A 13634-nucleotide genomic window follows, 5' to 3' on the forward strand; every position below is an offset into this window, starting at 1 on the left:
TTTAAGTGTGTTTTGTTCCCCTTAATGCGTTCTCATTTCCCAACAAGATTGTTGCCTCATCATCTTTGAGGCAGTTAAAAAAACTACACTGCAAATGCGTGAATTAGTCTTTAATTGGTCATGGAAGCTCAAAGGACATCAATTTGGCGAATGTATCGCATTCTCATTTCAACTTCATTGGGTCTCACAACGTCTCACGGTCGGTGGATCTTTCACACAAGGGCTGCACCTGGCAGGTTGTTTAGAAAAGTCTTTAAATGCCTCTGGTTATAATGCATTCCCTTCAAACTCCACAGCGATTTTCAAGGGGGTGGGGGGTTGGAGGGGCTCAGATCTTTGTGGTTGTCAACACCACTTTAAATTAAAGGCCAATACCTAACAAGCCATCACCGGGTCATGCAAACCTGGGTCATTGTACCCTGCAATTGTTGTAACAGGGACAGTTTGGAAGCCCATTATGGGTTTCAAGATGCAGTGTGCATACACACACACTCAAAAACGCAGCCTCTATGGAGGGAAGATTTAATCTAAATTGCTTGTATGGGGCGCTGAGTAACACTGGGAGTCCTAGGCCCATCACAACAATCTTAGGCTTTGTTTCAGGCCACGGCTTGCCAAGCTGAGGGAAGCACCTTGTCGAAAGCACCCCATTGAGTCCCACTGATGGGTTGAGCGTGGGGGCTAGGTGGTGGCAGCAAGGGCGCTTGTGTACCGAGGAGGAGCTGGGGTTGTTCGTTGGCCACATGAATAGGGGGACGCCACCGGCTGTTGGCTGGCCAGTATTGATGTGATTTAGCCAAGTAATCGGATTGAATGCGAGCCACGGTATTTATGTCAGTTCACATTTCGTCAAATGCATAATATGCATGTCCGAGGCATGGGGGCCAAGTATTGAGACTTTGGCCACTGATTCAAAGTTGTAAAAACCCAAAGCCTCATTTAATTCAAATATAATTCTCACTCAAGCGTTCACCGATTGATATATTTGCATAACAGCAAAGAACCTTTGCCTTTTCAGCAATGACTGTGTGTGTGTGTGTGTGTGTGTGTGTGTGTGTGTGTGTGTGTGTGTGTGTGTGTGTGTGTGTGTGTGTGTGTGTTGTTTTTCTGTGTTCAGTTGGCCAGCCTTTGTGAGAGTGTTGGGTAAGCAATAGTGTGAAGCATATGTGTACTTTTTTTCTCACAGGGATAAAGAAATGGGTGTTGAAGGAGAAGGAAAGTAAATACAGATGATGACATTGGACGTTTCTTTCCCTGAAAGACCAATGTGTTGCTGTAAGACAATGGAGGAGACGATCTGGTGAGGTATAATGCCTGAGCAATATGAACTTTAAATGTGACCAATTGTTCAGTGGTGTTCTGTCTTGTAAAGGATGTAGGCTTTTAAAGGTGAATTATACAATGTCGGTCCAAAAATATAACATAATATTTAATTGGATTATAAATAAGCATTTTTGTGGCATTGTTTTTATGAGTTTCTGCATTTATTTAGAGATAATAGAACCGTCAGACCGCAGTGCACATTCTTCTTGAGAACATCCCAATGATTAATGGGGTTACGGTCTGGAATAACCAGGTCATTCAGGTAGTCAATAGTCATTCTTTTGGGACCTAACGTTACTTGACAAACTGCAGCATGCCCAGATCATGGCACTGCATCACTTGCTGTGTCTCTATTCTGTTCTCTAACCTGCCACATGACCTTCTTCTAGAATCCAATCATTAAGCTCCCCAGCAATTTGAAGCCTTTTTTCCAATTAGCCTCACTGACCAGTGGTTTTCTTGAGGCTTGAGGCTTTTATGTGCATTTTGTAAAGTTAAAAAAATGTTTTTATGCTATAGGTTTTTATAACAGCCAGTGTAGATTAGAATGGCATCAGGTCTGGCCAGACTAGAAATTGCCTGTGCAAGACGCAGGAACCCATGTCTGATCCTTGTCTTCTCTGATGTCCACAAACAGATCATGTATCACATGTCTAGTGCCAAAACGATTTTACACCCCTCCTAAAAAAAAAAGAAAAAAAAAGAGGAGAGCCCTTTGAACTCCTCTCTCTTCTCTGGGAGTAATCCATGGCCCAGACTTTGATTTGGCTTTCCTCCCCCAATCAACCCCTACTCTTTTCACCGCACCAGAATGTACAGCAAGCAAGTGGAGGGGTGCAAAAGGGGGAATGGTGTTAATATCAGCATGTCGGATGCAAGATTAATCCTAATCTCCTTCTTCTGTGTGGCAGGCCGTGGGGTTGAAAGGCATGGCAGAGCCGGCAATGGGGGAGCGCCGGGCTTTGGATCTCCATAATGCCAGCCTCTGTGCCTGCTGCTCGCGTGGAATCCAGCAGGCTGTGGGGTGCCTCCGTCCCGTGGCTCAGACCTTTCAGTGCACACTTCCTGAAGCACTCTGCAATATTGGCCTCCTACCCCTGGACGCAAATGGAGGAGTCTGCTAACAAGCTGCTCTTGTGCTGCTATCCTTGTTCCTCCACTTCAAAGTCTCATTCAATGTGTCCACTGGATACATGTTTCAATGAGAGATAACACTATAATTAACCAATGTAATTTTACACATACTCACATTTGTTATATCTTGTATGTGTGTGTGTATACAAAAAATTATAATTTATAAAAAATTATAATTTAATTAAAATTATTTCAGGAGGTATCTTAATTTTTTTCCCAAAATCCAGAGTAATTGAGTAAATAATTATTGCTCTGTGGTCTGAAGAATGATGATTCCAGTTGAAGTTGAAGGGGCATCACAAAATGAAGAGCTCTTCTTGCCCTCTGCTATTTTTCCTTCTGCCCTCTGATGGTCATGACTGAAGGCCACAAGGTCCCATACACTCCATGGGGACCTTTTGACTCTGAGTTGGCCCTTAAATAAAACAACAAAAAAAGGAAGAGTGGGGGTCTTTTAAAGCCTCTTCTCATTCAGTGCTCTGTCACATGAGGAAGCTTCAGAAAGTGCTCCTTTAGAACTTTTGAAATTGCAAATCTTAGATAAAGGTTTGCCAAAACAGGCAGGACCAGTAATTTAATTTAGATGAATTGGTTGATTTTGTCTTCTTAGTAAAGAAAGCAATGAAGACAGTTGACATGGAGGCTGGTGTTTGAAAATAAAACTTGGGGAAGTTTGGAAAGGAACTCGGTTGAAGGTGAACACATAGTCCGTGTGTACAAGCCTTCCAATCAAGCTTTGCACAAAAACCCACCCAAGAGTAAAGAAGCCGGGCTGAAGCTACGTCCAGCCAAGCTGCCCCATGAAGTCATTCTTTTTTTCTTCTCTTCTCTCAGTCACTCAGTATCTCAATAGGGAACAGATTTCCACACAGTGCCTGTTGCTTTCCTGTGCTTTCATTCTCACTCATGAAACCATCCCTCCTTCCAGCAAGCAGGATGGTCTGTACACAGAGGGTCCAGGAGCTTCCAAAGTGTGGAGGGCCCTATTAGGGAAAAAAAAAAAAAAAATTTTGAAAAATATTTTAGACTGAGCTTGTCTTCATGCTTTGTTTCTTCCTTCCTGTGTCCATCATCCTCCATGGCTACAAAAGGCAATCCTTGCAGCCCCCGGTCCCCTTGCTGTGGCTAAGCAAAATCTGAAGACCATTAGAGGCAGCAGGGACACAAAAGCACCGGTGGGGGAAGTTGTTAAAAAGGAATCCCCTCGTTCTTCCTGTGGCTGAATGCAATGCAGAGATTAAAACTTTCATTTCAGATTTCTTGTTGTATTCATGGAGACGAACATGAATGGAACAGGCGGGAAAAGCTAAGCTTTCATTTTTTTATAACGTTTTAGGGGCCCTTGTGGTTTTTGGTTGCCCTTAAAGGAGTGATGAGGAGGAAGTGACAGGAAGGGGGTAGCTGATCTTTTTGGAGTGGAGGAGAGAGGTGGCCTGACTGCAGGAGTGGTCATATCAGGGAAAATAAAATGGTTTCCTGGAGTATTCATACAACAGGTATAATAATAAGAATAAGTTCTTAGTTCTACATTCAGAATGACCAAAACCTATCTGTGTTAATCAATAAATATTATCAGCATGAAGTGAATCTCTCTTTACACAGAAACCTTGAAAATCTTGGGTGCATTGATAATAAAAATATACTCTGTTTAAAATCCATTTAATTTTCAACAATACAATATCACATAATCAAGCATAATTGCTAATTCAAGCATTACTTTTCAAGAATAGCCACCTCATGAGTAGCTTTAAGCATGGTTTGAAAACTTATAATGTCATCACACAAACCGGATTTGTGGATTATAGTTCCATGCTAATCTTGCATTGACTTTTACTAAACAGCACAAAAAAAATCATTTCACAACCACAGCAGTCACACACACCCACACACACAAAAGAGACGCTCAGAACATAACACTGAGACTCTTTGAAAAGAGTCTCGGTGAATAAACGCATTCACTGGTCATTCACCTTCCACTGGATAGGAGCTGGATTGCCAAAATTTGCCATAACTGTAACACTTGAGGAAACCCAAAGGTTTTCATTTAGAAAAAAAAGAACTCCGCTCCCAGTCAGTGTCCGGGCAGTTCTGGGTGTGTGACCCTCTTTATCATGGCCCAGCGGGGGGCCTGTTGTCCAGCCACATTCACGTGCCGACCTCCCCCCACCCTGAAACCTCCATCACAACCACCACAAGACACCCACGGTCATATAGACAGATACACACCCTCTTGGCCCTTCACCTGTTCAAAAGCTACCAGGCTGACTGCTGACAGGGGCCGTCCTTTTGTTCCACGCCAACTTCCCCTTCTTTTTCACAGAACAGACTGTAATTTCATCAATTTTTCATGGCTGTGCTTGCAATGAATGCTTTACATTTCCATGTCTAAACATTGACATAAAGAGGAATTTCATGGCCTTGACTCTAGCATGCCTTGGCCCTGGCAGCTAGAAGAAAGCCAAATTCCCTTTTTTCTTCTTCTTCACTCACTATGTCACTATTCGCTATGTCATGGTTGCAGGTGCTGGCTTGAGCATGGAGGACGCAATTGCTTGACTCCCATAAAGGGGGATTTATTACAAACAAGAAATCAAAGCATGCATGGTAAAGACATGATACAACCAGGGCAGAATTAAACAGATAACAATGGGTACAAATAGCCAGGAATTAAATCCACAGTAATCTCCAGTCTGGAAATGACAGAGAAAATAGTTGAGCTAGAGGAGCGCATCCGAAATATACATCTGATTAGGGAATCAGAAGTCTTTATAGATTTATTTCTAGCACCAGATGCGCACCAGTCTTGTCAGCTGGTAACTATCTCTACCCCAGCGCTAGTACCAGAAGCGCCTTCCAGACAGTAGGGCAGTTGGGTGACGGCACCTGGGCACCACTCACTGGCTTACGTTCAGAACTGCTTTCCTTCCTCAGCCACCGACTCTAGTCATTAATGACTCCATAGTTAGAAACGTGAGGATAGCGGCACCAGCGAATAAAATCCCGTGTTTTCCTGGAGCCAGATCGCCCGAAATCTATGCAAATTTGAAAGTGCTGGTGAAACATAACCATAGATATTCTAGTAGATGCATGAATTGGCTAAAACGATCTGCTCTGGACCACTACACCAGTCTCAGCATAGCAACAAGAATTGTAACAAATATAAATCGCTGGTTGTTGGAGTGGTGTTCAAAAAATAAAATGGGTTTTATTAATAAAAGCAGAGGACACATTTCGTTATAACTATTCTGTAACTATAGGAAAGCTGGGCTCAATCAGCGTATCTCTCCTCCCTTAATGACAAGAATAACAATAATCCCAGATTTCTGTTTAATACTGTACCCAAACTAACCAGGAATATGACCGACATGGATACTTATGTAATCATAGTAGCAACAAACTTCTTTAATGCTAACATTTTAATGAACAGAGGTAAGATTTGAAACATAACTAACAGCTCTGAGTATTTCTATGGGAAATCTTAGTATATCAGACCATTGGATAGAACACTTAAGCCTCTTTAAAAACCCTAAATTAATTAAAATTATCTCATGACATCCTACAAGTTTCCTTTAGCAAGTAGCACCCAACGTTATAAATAGAATGTTGTTGGGATTAAGGGAATAGCTCTCTCTCCTGGTTCAGGTCATATTTGACTGCTCGGTATCAGTATGTGGACATTGATGGGGATTTATCTTCCCATAGTAAAGTGGAGTTTGGTGTTCCACATGGTTCCGTCTTAGGTCCGCTGCTTTTTTCCTTATACATGTTACCTTTAGATCCAGTTATTCGCAAACAAGGTATTAACATTCACTGCTATGCCAATGACACATAGTTGTATGTATCAGTAATGGCAGATGAAAGGCATTCTTTTACCCTTTCCCTCCAATAAATAATACAAATAAAAATCTTATAATAAAAAAAGGCCATGAATAATGACAGCACAGATACACATACACGCTTTCATGTATCAATTGTGGTACTGACTGGCCGTGGAAAAAAAGGGAAGGAAAAAACAATGTTACAGCTGGTAACAAGCCCTTTTCTTATAGAGCTCTGCAGTTGTGAAACAGCCTGCTGGTTAGTGTTCGGGATTCCGACACAGTCTCAGTGTTTAAATCTGGCTATTCTGGCCTTCTACTAAAATCCCAGTGTCAATTATAAGTCCACTTTAATACAGTCATCTTGTCAAGCATGTGTTCAATTTACCTTAATTAGGCTGTCCTAGTTAGGCCAGCCTAATAGGCCACTATTACACTAGTGTACCATGGTAACCACATATTTCTGTACCAGCCTTCTGCTGTTTCTGTTTGTACTTTTCGAGGCACTGAATCAAGAACCCAGACCACCTCCAGAGTCCAATTAAGAAACCACCAGAGGGATCTCGCAATGAGCTTTTGACAAGATGACCCAGTTTGAAACGTACCAGAGGTAACAGCTAAAGTTTCAGAGATCTTTAAATGGACCTGTGGCATTTAAATGGACACACAATGTACACCATGACACTGGACAAAACCTACTGTCCAGTACCTCAGAACAGATGCTCTATACTGCACTTTGGACTTTCCTACCCCTGCTCCTTTTGAACTATTTTCTTTTCTAAGACAAATCATCACCAACCCTGCACTTTTTTAGTTTTTCCTTGTTTGCAGAATGGTCAAGTGTAAGGGGTGTCTACTGTAGGGCATAGCCCATTTAGACATACTGTATGTGATTATGGGCTATATAAGAAATATTGTTGTGCTAATCCTCCAAAAATTGTCTAGCCCCTGGAATAGAGTCAGTCTAGGCATATGTGTAAATTTTCTTTAATGGACATTAAAATGTGATTTCTACCATTTGAATAGCAAGACTCTACCCTCCCAGCTCCATTTTAGCCAAAGTAATTGTTTCTTTTTTCTGAACGTCAAGAGAAAATGTCACAGCACAGCCTTATACAAGCCATTAATTTACATACTGACAGTTTCTCTTATCTTTCCATTCTCTCATTTCTCCACATTTTTCATGGTTTTATTAAAAATATTTTGAAGGGTTCATTGTTGGGAAATCTCTGTTGCAATCAGGAAAGTGCTTCTGCTCCCTGAAGTCCAACACAGAGAGATTGAGGAGGAGCTTCTTCCCACAGGCTATACGAGCTCTCAACAACAGCACTACATAGGACAGAACTCTAATACACACCAACACTTTCAATCACTTCTGGACTCAATCCCCCCCAGAATTATGCACAAATTTTCACTTTCACTTTACTTTACACATTTGCTCACCTTCACCCTACCTGTTACACATATTTTATGTTTAAAAACATAACATTTTAATTTGGTTACGTTTGCAATATTTGCATATTGGTTCCACTTAAATCCTTGCAATATTGAGGTCTGTAGCAGTCGCAAAAGCATTTCACTGCATATCATACCGTGTATGACTGTGTACGTGACAAATAAAATTTGAATTTGAAATTTGAAAAGACAACTTAAGATGTGAATGAATTCACAGGCATCGTCCCAGGCTAAGAAAAAGATAAAGAGTTGTGTGAGAAAAAAAAGAATCCTCTCACTGAACATAATGGAGTGAGGGCCAAGTCATGTATAAGTAATCAGAAGGTGTTGTGTCCAGGGCTTTGGGGCTGCTGCTCTTCATCCTCTTTTGTGTGATTATGGACGAGGATTGGGAGAGAAGCTTGGAGAAACAATAGATTTCTCTCCTTTATATATGAACATTGTCTAAAATGATCAAAACAACATTATTTTGGGGGGTTTCATGACTGGCACCCAGCTGACTGCTTAATAATGTAACCGTTTTAATGATGTAAGATAGTGTTACAGATTAGGTTGGATCTTAAGAATATAAACAGGGCAGAATGAGGAGCAGTTGTCCCCAAGATTCTTCAGAATCCACCTAAATGCCTGTATCTAAACAGCTTAACAACAAAAAAGTCTGATAATTACCAACAATTGTTGCCTCAAGGACCACTTCAAATGTGCTGCATGCATTCTCCTTTTCTCTTTCTTACACTAGAAATAATCAGAGGGGATGATTTGGGTTGAGGAAGGGTCCTGCCAGTTTTAATTTGAACCCTCTCAGCATCATTGTATCTAATGGGAAGTTCTATTAGTGGCGGCACACACGCGGTCTTTTAAAGCGCAATTCATCAGTCGCCTCTCGCCTCTTTCTGCATCACTCTGAGCTCGTAAGAAAGGAATCTGAGGGGCTGAGGCCACTACTGGCTCTGGAGTTTAATTAAGACACTTCACTTATTCTATAGAGCTTTCTTCCCATAGTTTGGCACACAAATATGTTGAAAGACTTGTCTGAAAAGAAAAAGAGGCGCGCAAAGGGCTATTTATTGAGAAAAACAGAAAGATTAATTAATGGACAACTTTACATTAGAAGAGGCCAGCTGCTCGCTCTCAATTGCATTTCGAAGTACAATTTCAATCACTGCAACATCAGTTGAGCTTAACTGGGAGCTTCAGTCACCATCCTGTACTTGATATAATTGAGATTTTAGTCATGTTTCCTTCTCATTTTAGATCAATGTCTTCATACACGGTTCACAGATGGAGCCTAGATCCAAGTCATGCTTCCCAAGGATTGAATATAATTAACTTAATCATGCACATTTCTACATCCCTGTCCCCATGTTGATGGTCAGCCTGTTTCCCTTGAGGACTTGACTCACAGGGTCAAAGCCAACTACAAAAGGAATAGAAAAGCTGCCGCTGCTCATATTCCTTTGAGTGCTGGCATAATCTCCGACATCTCCTCTGAATGGCCGGGTAATAATGAGACTTATAAACAGTAGCTTTAGAGGACAGGGGCCCTGTGATCTGCTGCTTAGCCTCTGCTCTCTATGTTCAAGTTCATCGCAGAGAGGAGAGAGGGTGCCGTCACTCAATGCTCGACTTGAAACACCGCCCATGGAGGTTAGAAGCCAACCATCTGATACCCACAAGGGACCTAAAAAAGAGCCTAACCTAGTAAATAAAATGTAATTATATAGACTGCAGGCCAAATTCAGACACTATATGAAAACCATGATATGAAAATTCTGCAAGATTATTTGCAGTATTTTATAACAATTCTTATATACTTTACAATTGTATAAGGTATATCTGGTCCTAGTGAACCAAATTAGGGATTAAAGCACTTATGTAAATGTACTTTTTACTACAGCGAGGTTTATATTTGAAGTCTTCACATATAAAATAAAGAGCATATATATTTTAATTTTGTTATATATTATTAGATTACATTTAGTGCTGTAAAAATGAGTTGGTTAATTGCTGTGATTGATTTGTAAATATTTTAAGTTCATTGTTATTGTTATATCTGACCAATGACAACCCTACATTAATTCACAGAGTCAAGGAGGATATAAAGCATGTAAAGCATTTTCCTTCCATTTATGCATCTTTAAAAAAAAATTGGAGCCTTTGTCCCACAAGTTTTAAATGAGCATTATAGCAAGCTTTAGTCTTTTAATAGTGATTCATCATGATCAACTCACACAGAGCCAAACTCCCAACTTTGGAGAAGTGAAGACCTACTCTCAGCTGAAATCCCAAAATGACTTCATGACGTGAGAAGTGAGAGCAAAAAACAAGAGCGTGACTGATATCTGTCTTTTTTTTTTTAAAGGCATGCGTGCACCAACCAGGGTGAGTTTGCCTCATCAGACAATGCCTTTTCTCTCTCCTGCTGGTTTTGAAAGGGAGGACCAGCTAGTCGTTGCGCACCAAGGGCCCATTTGATTGGCAGTGTCTGTCAGAAGGAATGAACTCCACTTAAACACTGTTTTTATGTGTTGTGTGTAGAGTTGTTGGAGTGTGACCCCCTCCATCTGTCCCGGCTAATCTGTCCATCATCTGGGTCTCGACGTGAGCCTGTGTAGGCTCTGTTGGCTACAAGGACACAGAAGGGACCGAAATATGAGCACAGGTGGAGCTTTCTACCATCTGCAATGGTCTAAATGAAGCATTAAACCAAAATGTCCTGCCGTTGTTTCTTCTCTGGTGCTCAATGTTACCATTGAGTGTAACCATTGAGTATTCACTAATGAGTGAATAATAAAGAAGTGATACAAATAACCACTCATGCATTTTCAAGAAACCAATCCTCAGAATGTCATAAAGAAAAGCGAATTCTATTAATTTTCTTTTGTTTGGTCTGGCTTTGTTGGTCGATCCACTGCTTTTGAAGCTGACTAGCCTGGGGATTCCTGGTGCTGCCTACTAACCTTTTATTCCACTAAGCTAATCGTTAACCTCGACCAGAGAATGCTGTGAGACACTCTCGATCTGTAGCTCAGCATGGTCCTGTGTCTAGGGGGACAAGTGTCAACAATGAAAACGAAGGAAAGTGACGTTTCACAGGAAGCAAAACAAGAAAATTCCAGGCTCGTTTTTCTTCTGGTCAGTTATGGATAATGCATGTACATGCAAGGAAAATTTCCACTCTTATTTATGTACCCAGTGTTACATCAAGTCCTTGCTCTTTTGTGGGAAGTTGGTCATGACTGGTAACTGTTGCATCTCAATTTATTGATTGAAATATTTGTTAATATTTTTTCTAGTGCTATTTTGTCCTCTGCAAATGTTCGTGTACCTGTTCTGGTGAAGAATTGCAGAGATGGGTGCTGGGCCTCGGCACTCAGATCTGAGGCTCTTGCTCTTTGTATATATGCAGGGAGGGGTGGAGTGGCTGAGGAAGGCAGGGGGATGGTGGGCTTTGATTTTGCACAGGCTCTCTTTCAGAGCCAGGCCTGAACCCAGCCTGGGAGCTGCTCACATCCCCGGAAAATTCAGCGGGAGAAAAAGTTTATGGAAGCGAGTAGGAACTCATTGATTCGCAGCCGTCTAAGGCCTTTCACGGCCCCGGGAGCGAGTGTCTATAAGGGGGCAATCAAGCATGGGCTGGGAATTATCTCTCTCGCTCTCCTACCTGTGACAGCCCCCTCAAGTGCAGCTAAGAGCCTCTTTCAGGCTGGAGAAAGAACAATGGGTTGAGGGGAACAAACAATCCCGAGGAGTCTATCATTCTGTGCGGTGTTATCTTAGGCACTGAATACAGCCACAGTTCCTCTTTTCGGCCCTGTAGTCAGCCACTGTTTTTAGAAGCCACTGTTACTCTTCTTGTCCCTTTCAGTGCCTCTCAACAGGTTCACGAGGGCAAGAAGTGCAGTATATTAAAGAAGGAGAGCATAATAACTTCACTTGACTGGAGGCAACATCACTGTGAGCTGAGCAGCCAGGCTTACAAAAACAATGCTTTTGTTGAGACCTCCTTTTTTTTTTTTTTTTTAAGATTTTGTCACTCGGTTACAAAAGACTTACTGCAAAAAAAAAATCTCAATCTTAAAATTCACATTTTTCAAGTCAGGAATAATTCACTAACCACTTGCACACTAACCACATTATATTTAGCATATATTTTATTATTTTGTTTTGAAATATAGCTCTATTATAGGAATTAGCTATATTTTATATGGAGCTGTTATTGTAGTACTGGACTAAATTAACTTAATTTAATTAAGATTAATTTATTGAAATTATTTACTTGTAATAAACAATACATAAAATGATATTACCAAAAAGGAATAATGGAAGTTATGAAAAAAAAAAAAATCAAAATAATGCTTTTATCAAAAGCATTATTTATTTTTGTGAAACTGATTCTCATCTCAGCAGTAAAGTGCCATTTCCTGCGGCCACCGGTGCTCTGCCTCACAGATTCTGTGGGAAAGGGGAAACCATGACTTATCTGAACATATGGTTTCCCAATTCAAGTCAAAATGTCTGAGCCCTGTTGCATCTGGTGCCATTTTAGTTGGTTAAAAATGCCACACAGGGCTGTGACGAAAGGGGAAGAAATGGAGAAAAATACAGTTATTACACACCTCCTCGGCTCATTTTTTCAGCTCATTAGCCACTGGCCTCCGTGACCAATTAGGTTTTGTCAGCTTTGCTGGGTCATTATGCTCACGTTCCCTTGCGAGCTTATTCAGCCGTCACTTGGAGGAAAATAAAGGACTGAAGGAATAGCTCATTGAGTGCAGATGAGGGGAAAGAGTGCAGCTTCCATATAAAATGACTTTTTTCTGAAAGAGACATTAAAAGGTCATTTAGTTAGAATTGTTGTGAGTTCGTCACTTAATATGCTTCTTTTGTTAGTAAAGTAGATTAGTCTACTTTAGTTAAAAAAAAAAAGTTTATAAAGTATATACACACACACACACACACACACATACACACACACAAACATTTATGGCAACGCCACTATCCAGAGTGACTTACAATTAGTAGTTATAAGGACAGTACCACTGGAGACACTCAGGGTTAAGCATCTTGCTCTGGGACACCATGGTAGTAAGTGGGATAGTAACCTGGAACTTTGTGGTTTTCTGGTTCACAGGCAAGTGTATTACCCACTATGCTTCTACCACCCTGTATACTGTAGAGTGATGGCCAGCCGCTGACTGGCAGCCATTTTTTTATTAACCCCAGTATATATATTTGTGTGTGTATATAGGTATGTAGAAAGGGCTAGTAGAAAGACGGCTGGCTGTCAGTGGCCATCGCTCTTCAGTGGGGACTATGGGGAGAGGGAAGTCCCAGTGTCAATCACGAAGTCGTTCAGCACAATGAGCTGTAATTGGCATAGGTCCTGTTGACCATTTATCAGAACCCCACCACCACCCATCCACACCCCAGCCACCCAACACACACACACACACACACACACACACACACACACACACTCTCTCTCTCTCCCACAAATGCAGTGCAAGCAACAAATGTGGTGTGAACCGTGGCAGACGCACCATGTAACAACAAATTTACAACAGGCTGACCATGGAAATGGCTGGGTCAATATATGATGACTAATTGAGAAGCAGTGAAGGAATAATGCATTTTTTGGGGACCCTTGTATGTCATTGTACTATATTGTGAATTTTAGTTAGAGAACTTATTTGGGAACTATCATGTTATCGTGATGCTAGGATGACGTTTATCACGGCACTAGAATTGCTTAAGCCCAAAAATGTGTTATTTGATTAAAGAAAATATATTTTGAATTTATTAATTCTTTTTAAATAAAATTTTTACTATAATATAATAAGATAGGTGATCCAAGGGATGGATTCTTGTCTGCTGCTGTTAATAGTGAAAGTCATTGTGTAC

The sequence above is a fragment of the Denticeps clupeoides genome, chromosome 17 (assembly GCF_900700375.1).
Source record: "Denticeps clupeoides chromosome 17, fDenClu1.1, whole genome shotgun sequence".
Taxonomy (NCBI): domain Eukaryota; kingdom Metazoa; phylum Chordata; class Actinopteri; order Clupeiformes; family Denticipitidae; genus Denticeps; species Denticeps clupeoides.